Source organism: Chelon labrosus, assembly GCF_963514085.1.
Source record: "Chelon labrosus genome assembly, chromosome: 10".
NCBI classification, from domain to species: Eukaryota; Metazoa; Chordata; class Actinopteri; order Mugiliformes; family Mugilidae; genus Chelon; species Chelon labrosus.
This window is the reverse complement of record NC_140360.1, coordinates 25,564,079-25,584,007: the sequence shown is the minus strand read 5'-3', so window position 1 is coordinate 25,584,007 and position 19,929 is coordinate 25,564,079.

Genomic DNA, 19,929 nt, shown 5'->3' with positions numbered 1-19,929 from the left:
CGTTTTGGTTAAAAATTATCAGTCAATGTGTTGTGCCTGTGTACTGTACAAGGAATCGGATTGGGCAAGCTCTAACCAATGGCGTAGCTCAGAACAGTCACTTCCGTCCCAGTGAACCAATCAGTGCAACGCTTACCTTTCTGCGCAGTCTCGCTCAGAGTCAGAGATTACGAGATAAAAACGAAGAACGTAAGCAAATGACAGTTTAATGTTAGAGTATGTTGTCATACCATGCTTTTACTGAAATTTAATTTGCATGTATGTAAAATGAATATTCCATTTATATTTTTATGTTGTCACCGAGTCACTTTTTGGTTTGGGTTAGCGTCAACGTTTTGTATAGCCCGTTAGCTAGCTAGAAATGCTAAGTTAGCTGTACGTTAATGTAACTCTGTAACGCTAGCATAACTTTAGCCAAAGTCCAAGGCGAAGGACTGTCACTAAGGTTTAATAACAAGTGGACTTTCATATTTAAAGTATTTGTTTAGTTTGATTTTGCGGTTCATAGTGTTTCTTAAAATATAAAAATAATTGCAAAATTAGAAAAAAGTTGTAGAGAAAAAGTAAAAAATTTAAAGGGAACCCCATGGTCCCTGTCTTGGTGCTCATAGTCTTGATCTCAGATGACTATATTTTAATTTTGATTTGCATTCATGTAAGAAGAGTAATCAATTTATGTTTTCATCTAGTTGCAAAAACAACATTTTGACTTGGTCGCCTATCATTATTTTGTATAGCAATATTAGCTAAGCTAGCTGAAAATGCTAATAGAATGTTAGCTGTATCTTTACCCAAAAAACAAGTCCAGCTGCCTTTCTTTAACGTTTTTTGGATATACCATGACCTGGATGACTGAGTGAGAACCTTCACAGACTTAGCTGTATCTTAGTGTGACTCAGAAATGTGTGTGTGTGTGTGTGAGAGAGAGAGAGAGAGAGAGAGAGGGAGAGACGTTTTTTCGATTTTTCTGTATGTCGTGAACGTATTGAGAAATTGACAATAAAGAAATCTTGAATCTTGAATCTTGAAATTTAATTACATTATTCTTATGGTTCATAATAGTCAGAGAGATACCCTCATTGGCCAGTTCATTAGGTGCACTAGTGAAAATTACAAAAAAAAAATGAGATCTACAATGTTCATAATATAAATATGTGCAAATGATAATATAGACATTAGACATGGCGGGTTCAAAGGTGAATCAATCTAACTGCTGTTATAAATCTACTATTCTGTGCTTACTTGTTGTAAATGAGTATTATAGCAACACTGATTACAACACATTTACTGTATAAGAACATACTGGTAGTTAAAAGTTTCACAGTTACAATGTAAGGCAAGTTTGGTAATCAGTATTATGGCATTGTTTTTTTTAGGATGTGTACTAGTTGACTTCTGCAGACCACAGAGGATCTAGGGCAGAAATAAAGCACATAAAGGCAAAAGGAAGTTCAACCTAACCTGCATAATATTCATGGAGGATATCTGGTAAGTGGATGATTCACATGTTTCAATTTTGTTATTGCTGACTATACTATAAGGGTGGGATTGTAACATTTTATATGGTGTGTTATTTCTCATAAAATAAGGGGCTGCTTGTTATCACAGATTAATGCCAGGTAACTGCAGAGAAGCACACATTTTTCCTTTACAATATGGGGCAGGATAAGGTTGGTGGAAGTACCTGATTTAGATCACCCTCTGCTGTAAAGGAGAGGAACTGCACCCGGCTGTATAGAGAAAGAGGAAGGAAATGGCAATGTAAAGTTCATGCAAGCTGTGGAAGAGTGTGTTGTGTGTCCTCTACATGTGTGTGTTCTGTTGATAAGCATAGCCTTGTCTCAACTCATACAGTTGTTCCTTGTGAATTTACTGAGAAAGCGTTGCCGACGGTAATTAATGTCTTCCTGTTCCTCTTACACAAGCAGACACTGCAGGGACACTGTCACACCAATACACGCGAAACCACCGACTTACTGTGGATGTATACACATTACAGATGCTGTGTGTGCGTGTGTGTGCGTGGTCTTTCTAGCTGTTGGCCAGGCCAGACAGAGAAGTTGTTATCTGGGCCCGGCACACTGCCTCAGCCCTGGAGGAATGGGCTCCAGCTTAAATTAATGTGGAGGTAGATGTACAAACAGAGACAATTGAACAGCTTTGTACAAAATCAACTCTAGATAAATGTTGTGGGCAGTAGAAACAAGTAGAATATGTAAAAAAAAAAAAAAAAATGTTTTGCTAAGATGCTGTAGTTGTTTAGTTCTTGTCTTGTGCCCAGTACTGCTTCCCTTTTGTAACTGGAACACTTGAATGGCGATAAGACAGGTTAATATTTATGCAATGCAAGATTTTTGATTGTCTTTACTGTGTGTAATAGTGAGAGCTTTAGGATTTAATGAGGTGTTATTTAAGAGTGCAAAGGACAATGTGTCAGTGTGATAAGATTATGCGGTGTACTTGTTGTACACTGCATTCCATGAGTCCTTCTGGTGAACATGTAGACATTACGTAAATATTTTTATATCTTTAGTTTAATTCCATGAAAATAAATCAGCATGTTAGACTAGCCTAGGTTTAAGTCAGTCAAGAAATTAGATAACAATACATTACATAATAAGTGGGTTTGCCCATTTTATGCCAAGATTTAGTAAAGAATTTACCATATTTAAAGATTATTGTTTGTAAAAAGAAGTAAAATATGAAGATATTATCAGTGCACCCATCTTTGAACTCCATGTCTCGAGTGTTACACGCCTACTGCTTATTTGATTTCTGTGAAGAGCTTAAAAATCATGACTAAGAGCACTTCTTCGCAAATACATAATTTGTTACTTGATCATTCCCTAAAAACAGAATGGTCTTTAAAAGGACCCTCCATAATTGGGCCATGTAGTTCAAACATTTTATTTCCTCTCTACATTTTGAACAATATGTCTCTTTCTCAACTGTTGCTATGCGCTTATGTGTTACTTCATGCACTTGCAGCTCCTGTGTCAGTTGTAACATGGAACACAGTGTACAGTGTAGGATTGACTCTCAGAGTCTATGATTTCAGTAAGTGTTTTCTTTTAATCTTTTAACATACGATGGGGCAGGGATCTTTATATATACAGTATGTACATAAATATAAGCCTGAAATTCTGACCTTCATCGTCCAGAATGTGGAATTGTCCCCCCCCCATACACTCACACACACTCACACACACAATTGGCAGCCGGTAATTTCACCCTTTCAGAGGTACCTATCTACCCCCCCCCCCCCCCCCCCATTTTGTTGCTGGGCTCCTGTTACTTAGCTACCAGTTGCCACGGTTGCTTGGGCTGATGGGGTTACCCTAGCAACCATACCCATCCCATTGTGTGGCGATTCAGCCTCGGTGGGCCTGTCCCAAGGATACACACACAAGCACACACACACAAAGGCACACAGGGATAATGTTATCCCAAGGCAGCCTCCTCCTCCTCCTCCCTTCAGTGCCACATGTCTCCCAACACACACATCACACGCACACACACACACAAATATGTACACGCCCACCCCCTATAAGCACACAGCAGTAGTTCATGGTGGGGAGGACGGGGTTGAGCCTTTACACAAATGTACACACGTTCACAGTCACTGCTCCAGGTTGTTGTTTTTTTGACCATGAAACCCACAATGACTCCACAACGCAGCCTTCCCTCCACCTGTGGAGAACAGTGTTGTGTATGTGTGTGAGAAAGAGGGAATAATACCTCATTAATAATCTACCTGTTTCTACCCCACCCACAGTGTTTCTTTCAAACTGTTGCTCTTGCCTTTCCCTTGCTCTTTCCCTCTTAATTCCCTCGACCTCGTAACTCTCATTGTTTGTTAAAAAAATGTTAATTGTGACCTAATGCAATCAGTATCAGCAAGAAATACCGCTGTGATTCAGTGCGTGTGTGTCTCTGACTGACTGCATGTATTCCTCCATGTCTGTGTTTCATGCTGTCGTCTAGGGTGTTAATGTATTCACAGGCAGCTCGCTAACATAAACACTGACACTCTTTTAGTCAGCACCACATACTGTTTTATACAAACTCAGAATGAATAATCAGAAAATGACCTGTTCATTTTCATTTCAATGTAAACACCCGCTACAGAAGGGGCCACATGGAAAGGGATTAGACAAAGGTGTCAGCATTGTTTAGGAATCTCTGGATTTAGACTTTGAAAAACAAGAACCAAAAGAATGCGTTACACGTGATTTGGGATAAATCATGCTTAAATAAAAGCGCAACTCTTTTTCCATTGAGACACATCCTGCGTCTTTCCACTAGAGGGAGCTGTTGATTTGTGAGAAGGACATTGGATCAAAGACTTGATGAAAAGCAACAGCTATGTTACGAAGACATGGAAAATAAAGCCTACATATTAAAAATTATTTAGAGCTTTAATACATTTGCAAAAGCTAAATGTGAGTTTTAAACAAAGGAAATTCTATTTTTGCATCTTAAAAACAACATCTGAAGATACAGCCAGAATGAGGCATCCAGAGAAACTGCAGCAGAAGAGAGTGGTAGATATCTAGTTCATTTCAATTCACCTTTATTTGTATAGCGCCAATAAATTGTCTTAAGACTCTTAAGACCCACTTTAATAATAATAATACATTTTTATATATATATATAGCAAAAAGACTCACAGGCAATATAAGAACAATTTTACAACCTTCGTCTTTTTTGTGTAGCTTTGACCTTCAATCACATCAGTTCTGAAAACACTTTATTCCTCACGTTAATTGCTAAGTCCTTGGGAAGTGAATACTTCACTGGAAGATAATGTATCATTGTCTGTCAAGGTCAGCAACATCAGCACTTGAAAATTTAACAGAAGTGAATGTCAATTATTCTCCTAACTGACATTTTAAATATCCATTAGATTTTGTGGAGCCATTTTTTTCATTAACTTTTGTATTTACTACAGCTTACCACTGAAAATTCTAACCACCATTTTGGGTATGTTCATCTTAATTAAACAAATCATATTATTTAGCGGACCACTAGTAGCAGAATAACCAGTATTTTTACTATTTTCTGACTGCTGTGCTGTGTATATACTGTATGTTAATTCTGTGGCGTGTGTTTGCAGAGCTCCTGTATGTTGCGTGCGTGTTGACAGCAGGCAGTGAGTCGTTGCAGGTCACGCTTCAACAGTGGGCTGCATTCATGAACGTAAAGTGGCTTTACATATGGCAGCTCATTAATGTATGTGTTTGCATGTGTGTGGGAGGAAGTGTGTACTGTATGTGGATGGAGATCTGATATGCGTTACAGTGTGTGTTTTGGGTAAATGCCTGTGTCTGCGGAGGTGCTGTATTGTCTGTAGGTATTGGGGAGATCCAGGTATTTTTAAAGTTATCGGATTGGATCCGTATCAGGCTTCAGCCAAGCCTGATCTTTTGTAGATATTTATTTTAGCTCTGCCATAAACCAAAACCATGTCCCTGTAGTGTAAATGTATCTTCGTCCTATTCTGTTGTAATGGTAGTTGGCTAGAGTCAAAGAAGAATTCCCCAAATCATGTGATGAGGTGTTTGCTGTGCGGAAGAACATCATATGGGAAAATTAAGTCAAAATTAAGTCAGCCAGACAGAAATTAGTAAACTGTGCTGTGAATGTTTGGTGAGGTGGTAGTAGGAGATCGTCATTTAATACTACCAACTTGATTTGCCACCAAAGGAAAAGCAAAACGTAAAACAACAAACAAACAAAAAAAGAGAGAAGTTTCCTCAAGACATCGTCAAGGAGAAAAATATTCCAGGAGGGTTACAGAGTTTCTAGTGTAGGATGACCAGTCAGGAGTTGAGAACACCTGGAGCTAAGGTACATTCTACCATCTCCTTGCTACATTAGCTTTGACAGCCCTATTTATTTGACTTAATACAGTCACACAGTGGACATGTGATCTAGGATAATACAAGGAAGATAAGAAAAACCTTTGTGAATCTCCAGGGGAGGAAATTTTGTTTATGTTTATGTTTTAAGATTGGATCGAGACGATACTGAATATTAAAAGATTGGTATCGGATTGGAAAAAAACCTTGGTTTTGCATTTGCATTGGTTACACATTGGTCACCCAGACTCCCTGTGTCATCTCACTGTTTTATCAAAGCAGAGCTGTGCTGATTTCAAACCCTTGCTATTACCTGGTCAGCATCACCTTGCCTCACTTTATTCTTAAACTGGATGAGAGCCACCTGGAAATTCAGACTGCTGTAGTAATGTGGGAGATCTTCAATTCTCTTAGTACTACTACAGCTTGTAATTATGTGTATTGACATGAGATCATTCTTAGAGACAGAACTGAAACAAGAATGTAAACAATATTCTGGCTGTCTTAACTTTAAAAAAATGTTGTTTATGGACAAGAACTTCTTACTTCAGTTAGTCAACATGTGGAAGACAGGAGGGAATGTCAGACAATGTCAGACATTTTGTCTAGAGGTGTCCCAAATGTTACATTAATAGTTGTTGACTATAAAACATTACGCAAGGAAAGAAAATCATCAGCTGCTGCACTTGATCCTTATTATTGGTCTAGATGGTCGAACTCTTTATCCTTTCATTATGTCTTTTTGTTTCCTTCATTAAGTTCCCTGGGTGTGTTAGCCTGTGTGACCCTGGTGGCTTCTAGATGCCAACAGTTGGCTGGCAGCTCTCAAGACTAACGACTGATGATACCACTTGAACTTGAAGCATTTTTTGTTCAGAACCTCCCATGTTGTACCCACAAGCTTTGAAGGTAGGCTGGCGTGTTTCAACTGCATACAACCGCGCAAAAGGATAGTCCTAAAGCCAATTAGAGCCATTTTGTTGGAAATAAAGTCAACTCAACGGCGCTCAGATGTGAATGACAACGTTACTGTTATTCTTCTGCCAACCACTGGATAAAGCTAGCCCAAAGTTTGATTGTCCTGACCCATCTTGCAGGAGCATAACAAGTTCCCAATGGAGCGACTGCATAACAGCTTCACTCGGGCTGGCTTCCAGGCTATGAATTTATTGTATTTGGCAAAAATCTCAAAGCCAGAGCCAAAATTCTGCCTAACCGGATCTCACACTGTCAGCTTTAGATGAGCTTACTGTATACACTTGAACAGGAAACTTTACAGATTGTTCTCAGAAACTGATTTATAGCACTGAAATAGCGCTGTTTTTATTTACCTAAAGTTTGTTGCAGAAATGCACAGTTTGACTCTCAGTCAATGTAGAGAAAATCCAGCTCAGTCCTGTGATCAGTCTGACTGGATAGAGACTATAACTGGAAACTATAATTTACTTTGACATTTCACTGCCGTTACTCTTGTTGGTCATATTTATTAAAGCTTTGCAAACATTTCTTTTCAATGCTGGAGCAACCAAAAGCAAAACTGTGTTTTCCTCGTTTCACTGAGGAGACAAAAGAGATGGTTTCAGAAGAGGCGCTATCAAGAGATGTGTAGGCTGGGTAAAAAACAAATCTGCCGGTGAGTGACGTCAGATCAACTTTTGTGGGTGTTCGAAGTGCAGGCTACCTTCCAGCAGCGTTAGCTCACAATTGAATAGTCTTTTATAAAGCTGTCTTTGCTCCAGATTTTGTGATGGGAGAGTACACTACTTGACAGCAGCATACAAGGAGTTGATTCTTAATTCATTTTGGGAATCTGGCCTTAAAACCTTCTGCTAGGTAATTATTTACCATATATCTTGTGACTGAGATCCGGTCTTGTCACTTTCTGTCTTCATCTTGACTACGTTTAAGATTTTGAACTTTACATGGAGCCAGGCTATTGCTCATACGCTCCTATTGAGTTTATATTATGAATGTAACAAGATAAATGATACGCCTGAACAGGGACTTGAACCCTGGACCCTCAGATTAAAAGTCTGATGCTCTACCGACTGAGCTATCCAGGCTCTGAAAGAGGGTGATGTGGAGGAGGAGGAGTTGCTGCAGCATCACCAGGTGAACATTTGACTGCATGTTAGATGATTCAGGACCAATATGTCTCCCACTGACGTTAGATTTTAGAAACAAACAATCAGACATTCACACTCAGTTTGCACCAGTACCACCTCCAAATGTGGTATACCTTACTGTCATGTCGTTTCATGGATAAATTCTTGCCTCTCCGTATTTGAAAGCTGCTCTTTGTGTGTACAGGTTTTGTGTTTTCTGAACACAAGCTTTCATTTGAGAAAACACAAAGTACAATATGAGAACACTACAACTACATTTTTGCTCTTTATTCCTCAGAGGCTTAATGCTCTCTGGGGATTTGATTTTTTTTATTTTATTTTCTAAAACATGTGGGCTGTACAGGTAAACTGCAGCCTAAGCTGTGGAGCACAAATAAAGAACACTACATCTACAGGGCTTATCGGAGCATAACCAGATGGTTGTGGTTTCTCTATTCTCTGAGGGAAGAAACATGGCTGATTTCATGTTGAGAGGGAAGTGTGACACATGGTGAATTGTGCATGCAACACCAATTTTAAGTATATATGTTGTCAGTCAGTTTCTATGGAATTGGAAAAGATTAGTAAATGAATTGATTGGTTGTTAAGGTTTTGTGTCTGGATTCAGCTCAAATGTAGTGTTTTCCTGTCTGTCTTTTTGGTTTTTATGAACTGATAACGGGGTTTGAGACTCACTAGGAGAGAGGTTGTAATTTGAAGGCCCTGAGTTGTAAGAGATAATTAGCATTTTGGCGCCAGTCTTGACATTTCAGTGACTTAATACCTAAAAAAATCGTTTTAGCCAATGATGAAAACAGTTGTTAGCTGGAGTCCTACACTGATGTAATCAAGTTGACAAATACTAGGCATTCAGTTTGATACACAGCTTCAATTCAGACACTAACAACATTTTTGCTTTGTTACTAAATTTTTCAGTAATCCTTGTGTAAATGCTGGCTAGGTCTCTCCTACAACATAATTTTATGTTGCTTTCAGTAACCTCTATACAAAACTTTCTTCCAACATCTTATATGTATAATATTTGATCTTCTGAAGCACCACCCAAGCATTCAAGATTCCTCTTTATCAGTTACACCCAGTATTCAGTGTAATACTATTGTTGGCTGTAGTTGGTTTGGTACACTGACTGGTGATTTTGTAACATTAATATTTAATAATTCAGCATGTTTGTAATGTCCCTTATTTTAAATGTGTTTTCCTCACTTTATGAGCTTAAGTGGTCAAGTGCTTTGTTACAAACTAATTAATAGCAGTCGTCCACACTCCATGTTGAAGTGTGTTAATTAAAATGCATTCATCTAAATGCATTTTACATATATTACCATACAGTGGGACCCTGTGACCCCTCTCTCAACAAAGCATATCCTGAAAACATCAATCAAACCGAGCACCACCTGCTTCATTAACTTCTACATACTAGTGCAGGAATGAGCATTTTGTTCATATGTGTGTGTGTATGTGTTTTTTTTAGATTTGGTATCCTATAATCCCTAACTGGCTCAATGATTTGATGGCAATTTAATCTGTGACTGTATCTGTCAGACGAGTCTCATTTTGATGTCCGTTGGTGTCTCGGGGCCTTAAATTGAGACCGTTCTGCACATTTCCACCAAAACAGTGGTCTTCCCACTCCCCGAGAACTGTTCAGTCACACTTTATTAGTGTTACAGGATAAAGCTGTTGTTTTCTAATCCATCACTGCCTTTATTAAAACTAAGACAGGAATTTAATGTATGACCTCAAGAATATTGATATAGACACTAAATTTAAAAGACAAACGATCAATATCAAGATACAAAGCATTAGACACAAAAGAAATCAGTCCATTGCAGTGCAATGCCGGTCGGAATGAAAAGTGCAAAATGAAAAGGGACATCAAGCGATGATATCCTCCTTCTGTCAGGGAATACATAGCAGACTTTGTCTATTATTGACAATAATTCCAAATGTGATGAAGTGTAAATATGACTGTCTTGTTAAATTTGGAAAAGGTACAGCTATGACAGAATGATTTCCTGGCTGATGCTCTATATTCAGTCCTGTATTTTATCTAATGTTTTGTTATGTTGCTTTTTTATTTTAAAATTTCATGCAAGTTTTATTTAATAATAGCTAGTTTTAATAACGGTAAGTCAGTGGTCCTGTGGAGGGGATGTGTACCCAGTGTAACTGCAGACAGGCAGCAGTATATTTCTGATTGCCACTGAGCTTAGAGTATGGGCAGTCTGCTCTGACTGTGTGTCAGAGATGTCACAGATCAGTTCCTATTTACTCACAGTGACCTTTGACCTCCATTTTCAGACTATAAATGTCGGACCATTGTTAAGGCACAGAAGGATTGCTGTGTGTGGTCCTTGATCATGTATGAGCATATTATATCTGTGTATACACATGTAAAGTGAATAGATCTCAATAAGACAGACTTTCCAAGTGGTCAGTAACAATTTTATTTAATAATGGACACAACAATGGAAATGTGACACTCCTTGGTGATAAGACCCAATCGTGACGTCATCATGTTTGAGAGGGAGATGGTATGGCTTTGCTTAGTATAGAAAGCTCCCTGAGTCTGGACACAGGAGGTGGCGGTGATGAGAAGAATGCTGGAGATTGCGATGGGTTGAGGAGTGATCTCTGATGAGCACAGCCTGAATACAGGATGTGAAGAAGGCTGGACAACATGACAGCATCAGAGGTGATTGGGATTGTGGCAAAATCCAAATGGATCAGCAGTCATGTTTCTATCAGTTTAAAGGAAACTACACTGACGGTAATTCATTTCATGAAGACTTACACAAAGCCCAATAATAACCATTACAAACTCAACCCTAAACTAAACCTTAAATGTCCTCTTCATTGTCTGTGAAGATTCTCAGTCATTCAGGTCATAATATAACCACAAACCAGTGCTAACAAAGCTACTTGAATGAGTGGTGAAATTTCTTGAATGTGAATGTCTTTGCTCAGTGGTAAAATCTAATTGGAAGAGCTATATTTTAAGCTAAAAGTGCTCCTTTTGACTAAATAATAGAAATGAATTACAGTACAATTCACCTACCAGAGTGAAGAGACATACCACTGCTTGGCCACAATATTAAAACCAGTTAAGTAAACGTTTTCTTAATTTGACATTGTTCTTGTGGATGTTATTTTGACATGTACCACAACCTAAACATTGCTGCAGACCAAACAAACCCTTGACAACAACCGCTCTCATCAACAACACCAGTGGCGCTGACCCGACCTCTATAGTCCCCAGATCCCAATCCGATTGAGCATCTGTACATTTTGCTGCACTAAGCTGGATCCTCGATGGTCCCACCTTACAACCTGCAGGACCTGAAAGATCCGCTGCCAACGTCCCAGTGCCAGATGCAGCAGGACTCCTCTGGACATCCTGTGTCCATGCCCCTAGAGGTCAGAGCTGGATTAGTGGCAAAAGGGTTTGATCCCTAAATTAAATATTTATTTGAGAAAAACTGGTATTCTTTAGAAAATGTAAAATTAAAGGGCAACTATTTATTTCATAATTAACTGCCGAAGTTATCTTTAAAGCGGAAGTACAAGCAGTTTTCTGTTATTGATCAATAATAAACATAGGTCTACTATGATTGGTTTAACATTTAGACAGTGGAGGACTAATATATGTAGTAATTAAGTAAAAACAACTAGCCATGTGTCATTTGAATTGAATGCAGTCAGTGTTCAACTCCAGTTAGACAAACCAAACCACAAGTTCAAGACCAGTGTATGAGTGTTTTTGTCATTTCTACAGTATGTGAAAACACTTTGTAATCACTGCTTGGTTTTTAGCTTTATTTAAGGTTAGAATCAAGAGGCGTACACACAGGAGACTGTCAGTCATGTGGTGAAAAGAGACCATGTGAAATTGGACAAGTTGTAGCAATGATGGGAGAAAAAACTACTCTGAACTTTGAGGTGATGCGATTGAGGCGATAACTAATGGAAGCATGGTTGATTGGCAAAGAATGAAATAACTGTAGTGTAGTGAAGTCTTCCTAATGCAGTAAGCCCCACACTGTATGTGGTGACATTAACCAGCAGCATGACAGCTTTGTTTAGTTCTTATTATTCCTATACATCTTTGTATACGTGTGTGTGTTTGTATATGCATTTACTTGTGACTTAATGAGCGTGTTTGGTTGGGTGAGCCTGACCATATTGCCTTCTTTCTTGTGTGTGTGTGTGTGTGTGTGTGGAGTGGTTTGTCTGCTTGCTTGTACACCCCTGTTTGTTCATATATCTGCATACATTACTGCATGACTCTGTGCAGCCTATGTGCCTTGATCTGTTGGTTAGTTTTGTCCGACTGCATATCCACATGTGTGTTTTTGTAGTTTGTGTGTGCGTGCGTGCGTGTGTGTGTGTGTGTGTGCCCCAGCCAGGAGTCAGCAGCAGACCTCGTCCTCGACACCCACTCACACTCCCTCCAGCTGACTGGCACCATGGCAACCGAAAGATCCAGCCAGCCGAGCAGGCGAGGCAGCTAGGGCCTGGGTGTGTGTGTGTGTGTGGGGAGTGTGTGGGGTGTGTGGGGAGTGTGTGGGGTGTGTGTGTGTGTGTGTGTGTGTGTATGTGTGTGTGTGTTCTCATGTCCATATTTGTGTGTTAAGGTGGGTCTCACTGATTTGTCTCTTCAGTCCCTCCGTTTGTGTGTGCGGGGAACATTTACATATTTGTGTGTTAAACCTCTTGCTTTCATTCCCATCTATGTTGCACATGCTTCAGCCCATGCATACATACATGTGTTTATGTGCATCAGAGTGAACCCATATGCATTTGTGTGGATGGTGAATGTTCATTTAAGCATGCAGTGGTATGGCCGCATAGCTCCGTGTGTGTCTGGAGGCGTGTATGTGGATGGGGGTGTCATTTGGCCGTTGCTCGGTCAGAATGTGGATATTTTTTTCATGGATGCAGTAGGAAATGGAGGCAATTTACTCCTCACCCTCAACCACTATGAAGTGAGCGACACAGTTATTTTTTGGTTCAGATACATTACCACCAAAGTCACTACACCAGCAGTTTGGAGATAATCTGATCACAGAAAAATAGAGAGAGCACTCAAAATAATATAAACATGTATGAAAGGTTTAAACTCTGGAACTAAAATGAATAGTTCAGCATTCTTGTAATTTTTTAAAATATTGTTCGAAAAAGAGTTTATGAGCTAAATGAGAAAATAAAAGCCACTTCCATTCATGTGCTGATATATATGCGCATACATATACATGTGCAAACATAAAGCTACGGCCAGCACTGAATTAGCTTACCTTCACATAAATACTGGAAAGACGGGGAACAGCTTGTGACTCTGTTCAGACATAGCAAAATCATCAGTGTAGGTTTCGTCCTGGTTTGGGACAGTTCCTTCAGCAGCTGCAGGGCCTCCGCAAACCGACAGTGGAGATTTCACCACTTGTATTTGGTGTGTGTGACAAAGTGGAGAAGAGAAAGAGGAAGAAAAAGAAAAAGAGGACAGTTTCGTAGAGAAGGAACTCTAAGAGGCCCTACCCCGGACGGTCTCGGACACGACCAAGAAACTCGCCCTGAGGGCATAAAACCTGGCTGGACAAAAAAATCACCACACTGTAATGTTTAGGGAATTTGCCTTTGTTTGTGTGTAATAGACTCTACATCCCACATTCGCATGTGAAGCAAAAACCTAAGATCTAGGACAGCAACGACGTGTAACGTGTAAATTCATCCCTAGGTATGGTGTAGCCCGCCGCCAGATGACCAAAAACCATAAGGCTATGGGAATTCTTTGAACAGAGACATAAAAGTTGTACACATAGTAAAAATGACTAGCCCACCACATGTGAGCATCTCAACCGAGAAGATCCACCGACTTTTCCACCTCTTAACAATGAGAGATCAGTGTTAGTCATTGAAATATTACAGTTTAGTCTGATTATTGCGTATTAATGACAGAATATAGTAAACAACAGGTTTCTACACTACACTGAAGAAATCATTAGGTAACAGTTTAAAAAGGTTTCTTTATTCACAGATATGTTAAAATATGTTGTTATAATTATGGTTGTGTGAACTGATTTTTTTTTTTTTAAGTGTTGAAAACATGACTATAGAAGTGTCCATGGTTAGCTTAAACTCTGCTGTTTATCTTTAAAAGAATGAATAGATTCCGTATGTAGCTTCAAAGCCACCTGGACACAGGATTCACAGATACGAGCTGTTGCATTAGTTAACCTTTGTTAACTTTCCACCACAGGATATTTTGCTGCTGAGCTGTAGAGGTGTTCTAAAATCTTTAAACGCGATCCTTGTTAAAGCGGTTGCATGAGTATAATTCCCTTCAAACAACAGTTGGTTTCCCACCAGCTGCCTTCGACGGGGCCCAGACGCTGGCCTCCCGGACAACGGCACACGCAGACGACAGAAAGGGGGAGCGGGAGAAGAAACTAGAATGTTTTGAAACACACTTTCACTTCCCATGGTGGAAGGTTATTTTCATCTTCTTGGTCGAGTTTTTCTTTTTTTCTCTCCATTGCCTTATTCCTACGGGGAAAGCCAGGGGCCTTCAGATAAGACACACAGACACAAACATAACGGCCTAGTTTGGACAAAACATACACACACGAAGCTCAATTTTTCTCTCTGGGTGATCTTAGAAAATAGCTGATCATATTTATCCTGACACTTTCATTTCAAAATACAATCCTTAATTCGGATGAAACCATGAAGCCCTTTTATTAAGTAATGATAATAATATTTAAAAAACTAAACCGTGAAGAAATTTTTCATATTTCTGTATTTTACAACAGTAAAATTTAATATCAAGACATTTTATCATTTTTCTCGACGTGACTGCTAGCTCACAATGAATGAATTCAAGTTATACTCAATGAGATTAGAATATAAATTCACCAGTTGTGTTTTTTCATCATATTAATAATGACTGCACAATGCACAATGTCAAGACCCTGAAAATTAAATACAAAAAGGCTTTAGTCATCAACTATCCTTATTATTTATTTTAGATATTTTCAAATGTTAAACATTTGGATGAGGCTGTATTTAAAAAAATGAATGTGGATAAAATGATGTCCTGATTTAAAATAAAAGTAAGTGATGCATCAAAATCTTACTTTGAAACTTTACTGTTAAATACTTTTTAGGTGACGTTTCTTAGCACAGCTTTAGATCTGTTTAAAATTCAAAGGCTAACGCACAGTTTTACAGACAAATTTACATTTTCTGCAGAGAGCTCTTTAAAAAGCAACAGTTGCTGATTTAATTGTGAGCTGTGTTGTGTAGCTTCTGTGAGGAGCAAACAAGGCTGGCCTCAGACCACCTGGACAGTGAAAGCTTAGCAGCAGGAGAGAGTCATGGGGCTGTTTGGCCTTTATGTCCCAGAAGAGGTGTACCGATGGAGCACATGCAGCAAACAGCACCAGCGCCCTTTTATTTGAACAGCACTGTGATGCTGTATTGACAAAACTGGAGATCAGTTGGCGTATATGAGAGATGTGGTTTCATCTGTATGGTCAGTTTTTAGGCAGCTTGTATTGTCTGCAGTTAACTGTTTTCTGTAGCCTGTTGTTCTCTTTTTCTCACAGCTCTTCTCTGGAGACCACCAGAGACTGTTGCACTGCCACTGTTGTCTTCATCTGTGTGTATGTGTGTATGTGTGTAGGAGAGAGAGAGAGAGAGAGAGAGAGAGTGTGTGTTGACACCACATGTTCTCCAAGGAGCTGCTAACAGCTCTCACACTCTCCGTCCACCTTTATAAATGTGAACACAGAAACACACACCAGAGACTCAGCCAATCATAAAAACATACATATACACGTTTGTATCTTTATGAAGACATTTTTTGGTATAATGCATTCCCCTCCAAGTAACCTTAACACTTCACCGTCACAACTAATCGCCTCATCCTAGACCCTATTCTAAACCTAGCCCTAACATAATTCTGATCTGAACCCTCAGATTAGACAAAGCCTGATGAGACCACAGACACTGTAGAAGAAGTGGCTTGCTTGTCTCCCATCGCTCTGTTACAGCTGAGAGTTAGTTCCTTTTAGGAGATGTCCTGATCAAGTATTTTTTTCCCCTTTACCAATCGTTTAATATTCAGCATCGACTGATCCGAGACCCAATCTGAATTTAAATAAACAAAACGTCCTGCCAAGAGATTCATAAAGGCTTTTCTTATCTTATTTGTTTTCTCCTAGATCACGGGTACACCATGCAACTGTGTTAAGAATGAGAGGACAGGTCGTACCTTGGCTGCAGCAAACGGTAAAAACCTGTGTTCTCTACTCTAGAAATGGGCTAGTTATTCATGGCCATAAACTCCATACCCCTCTCTGCAATATTTTATTTTTTTTCCTTGACACTGTCTCAAGGAAACCTTTCATTTTTTTCAACGTAGTATTCAGTGTTGGTTGCCATATTGCATAATTCACAAATTTACTGCCTGACTGACTTAATGCCGACATTTTTAGTCATGTGATTTTGGTTTTGATTGAACTTGATTTCTGACAGTTTTAACTAGCCAGGCAGCGGAACAGTGGTGTAGTCGTTAGCACTGATACCTCACAGCAAGAAGGTTCTGGGTTTGAATCCATAGGCCGACCGGGGCCTTTCTTTGTGGAGTTTGCTGTGGTTGCCTAGGTAACCTTTTTGTGAAACAAGCATGCAGCATGGTGAATTTTGTGGTGGTTATGGTCAATGATTTGTTGTGGTAAAGACTTTTGAAAGTTTGTATTTCTGTCATATGTGAAACAAATGTGTCAGTCTCTCCCAGCAGTTGTCGTCTAACGCGTCACCTCAAAGTTGCATTCAACTTTGTAGCTGCCCATCATTACAGTGATACAGTACAACAGATTAAAAGTCCGTCACTTGTCTTCCTGTACTCATGCCGTTAATCAATCCTGAATAGGTTTCTGTGGGAAAATTAAGTTATGACTGGTGATGCAGCTTTTATTCCCTGGTGACAGTTCAAACTGCAGTTATGGCTCCCACCCCATTGGATAAAGGTCTGGTCTTGTTATCCCAAAATAACTGACTGGGAGTGTTACCAAAACGGCTTGTCTGGCCAATTAGGACATATCTCAGAGTGATGAGTCAGAGTAGCTCACTTTTACTGTATTCAGCTCAGACTGTCTTGATCAGGCAACAGTTATTCTGAATTACTATGAAGCTTCAGCACTCTGTTGTTGTGAAATGAAATAAACACTGTTGACATTTTTCATCTCTTCCAGGAGCCAGTGTTGGTTTCAGTTTGCTATACAAATCTGAGCTCACAAAGTGGAGCTATTAAACTCATCACACTGCAATAAACATGCGTACACCCACAGCTATATAGATGTATACAGTTACATGAATGCACATACAAAAGCAAATTCCTGCAGTCCTCCCACATACACTACTCTGCGGATATTCACAGACCTAACTGACTGACAGATAATAGAGGTGAGTTTAGCTCAGGCGGTGGAACATGAAGAATGACTTGGCCAGCAATTGTAGGGTCGGTGGTTTGGTCTCTGGGTCTTCATATTCACATGTTTTTGAGCAGGACACTGGATCAGCTCTCACATGTATGTTTATGGGAAAAAATGGAGTTATGCAGCCACAATGTTTTTCATTTGAAATGTATCATCTTCCTTCAACTTTATCATTATTATTAATAATTTGCCCTGCAGCTGAGTAAAACAGAACATATACAGGCTTCAACATAAGATACATAAAACGTAAGACATGCACAGTAAATAATACGTTAATGCCACCCTGCACCTAAACCAGCCTCCATCCATTTGGAGAACTTCCATCTCCTCATTCAGTGGTTAAGATCACATTCATCACTTATCACTTTTTTAATAAAGGACTTCAGCTGACACACTGTGGCCATTTAAATGTTTGATGACATGAGAGGGAAAAGATTTTTTTTCTGATCCTGTTATACCTGGCCCATATACTTGCCATCCAGAATTGACAAGCAAATTTTCCTTGTAAATGGTTGAGAGGACACTCAAAAGTAACTTAAAAATTACAACAGTGACCAAATTAACATGGCCAATATACGTATCTTCATATATCTTTGTTAAAATCATTCTAATTCCTAATTCCATTTTAACTGTTTACATGGACGCTAAATAGTCTGATAAGATCAGGCGCTAATGTTTTCTTATTGACCAATTATCAACGGTCTACACCAGCCCTCTCCTTCTGGTCAGGCCAGTCTGTTCTTATAGAGATCGTTACATGACACATTTTTATTCTGTTATAAGTGGATTGATCTGATTACAACAACCTCTTGTAAAGTTCTTGTAATTCTGTGCTCTACCTGTGTAGTCTGAGTCATGAATGAGCTGGATCATCCTCATCCTCCAACCACAATAACTGCCAAATAATAGTTCAATGTCTCAGTCAGTACTGAGACTGTAAGAAATGTTTACACCGATCCGACATAACATTATGACCACTGACAGGTGAAGTGAATAACACTGATTATCTCTTCATCACGGCACCTGTTAGTGGATGGGATATAATAGGCAGTACCTGAGCATTTTGTCCTCAAAGTTGATGTTTAGAAGAAAGGTAAAATGGGCAGGCGTAAGAATTTGAGAGAGTTTGATAAGGGCCGAGGAAGGAGCGGGTGAACTGGCGACAGGGTCATGGCCAGCCAAGGCTCATTGAAGCATGTGGGGAGGGAAGGCTGGCCCGTGTGGTCCGATCCAACAGACGAGCTACTGTAGCTCAGATGAAGAAGTTAATGCTGGTTCTGGTAGAAAGGTGTCAGAATACACAGTGCATTGCAGTCAGGGTGCCCATGCTGAGCCTTGTCCACTGCTGAAAGCACTAACAATGGGCACGTGAGCATCAGAACCGGACCACGGAGCAATGGAAGAAGGTGGCCTGGTCTGATGAATCACGTTTTCTGTTACATCACGTGGATGGCCAGGTGAATGTGCGTTGCTTACCTGGGGAACACATGGCACCAGGAAGCACTACGGGAAGAAGGCAAGCTGGCAGATGCACTCTGATGCTTTGGGCAATGTTCTGCTGGGAAACCTTGAGTCCTGCCATCCATGAGGATGTTAGCTTGAAGTCCCCAGATCTCAATCCAGTCAAGCATTTGTGGGATGTGCTAGACAAACGAGTTCGATCTATGGAGGCTCCACCTCACAGTTTACAGGACCTAAAGGATCTGATGCTTACATCTTTAGGGGTCTAGTGGAGTCCATGCCTCGACGGGTAAGGACTGTTTTGGCAGCAAAAGGGGGACCAACACAATATTTGGAAGGTGGTCATAATGTTATGCCTGTTTGGTTTATGTTGGTCTTTTGGTGTGTGTGTGTGTGTGTGTGTGTGCGTGTACTATAAACTCTTGTGTTCGACCACAGCCGTTCTTGACTCCAGTGAACAGAGGTGACCGATCAGTAGCGTGGTTAAGCAATAAAAATCTCAGTGATCAGCATTTTAACTGCATCAGGCTTGTCATCAGCAAATGATCACAAGGCACACTTATTTCGTCACCGGGGCTGAGATTAAATTAGTGTTTTTATTAGGAACAGGGACTAAAACGCTGTGACATCTGGCTGGTTTCAAAGCTTGTTGTGGTTGGACTGAGATTTAAATTTGAGTAACAACATACCATACATCTACCCATATGTAGGAGACTTGTGGCTGTGTACTTTTTACCAAATATGTAATCACAAAGGAACTTTGGTGTGTGCTCAGATTCAGAGTCAGAAATGATGCATAAAAAACCTGCAATTTAAAATATTTCAGTCTCATTCTGAAAAATGTTAACTTCCATCATTCTTTTCACGCTTTACACTCAAACAATGAGTGCTGAAATTAACTGGGGTATGTTTCTTTACATAAAAAACTATAATGCTGAACAAACCAGCTGCAGTAGGAACATGATGTGAACTGTCACACGGAGC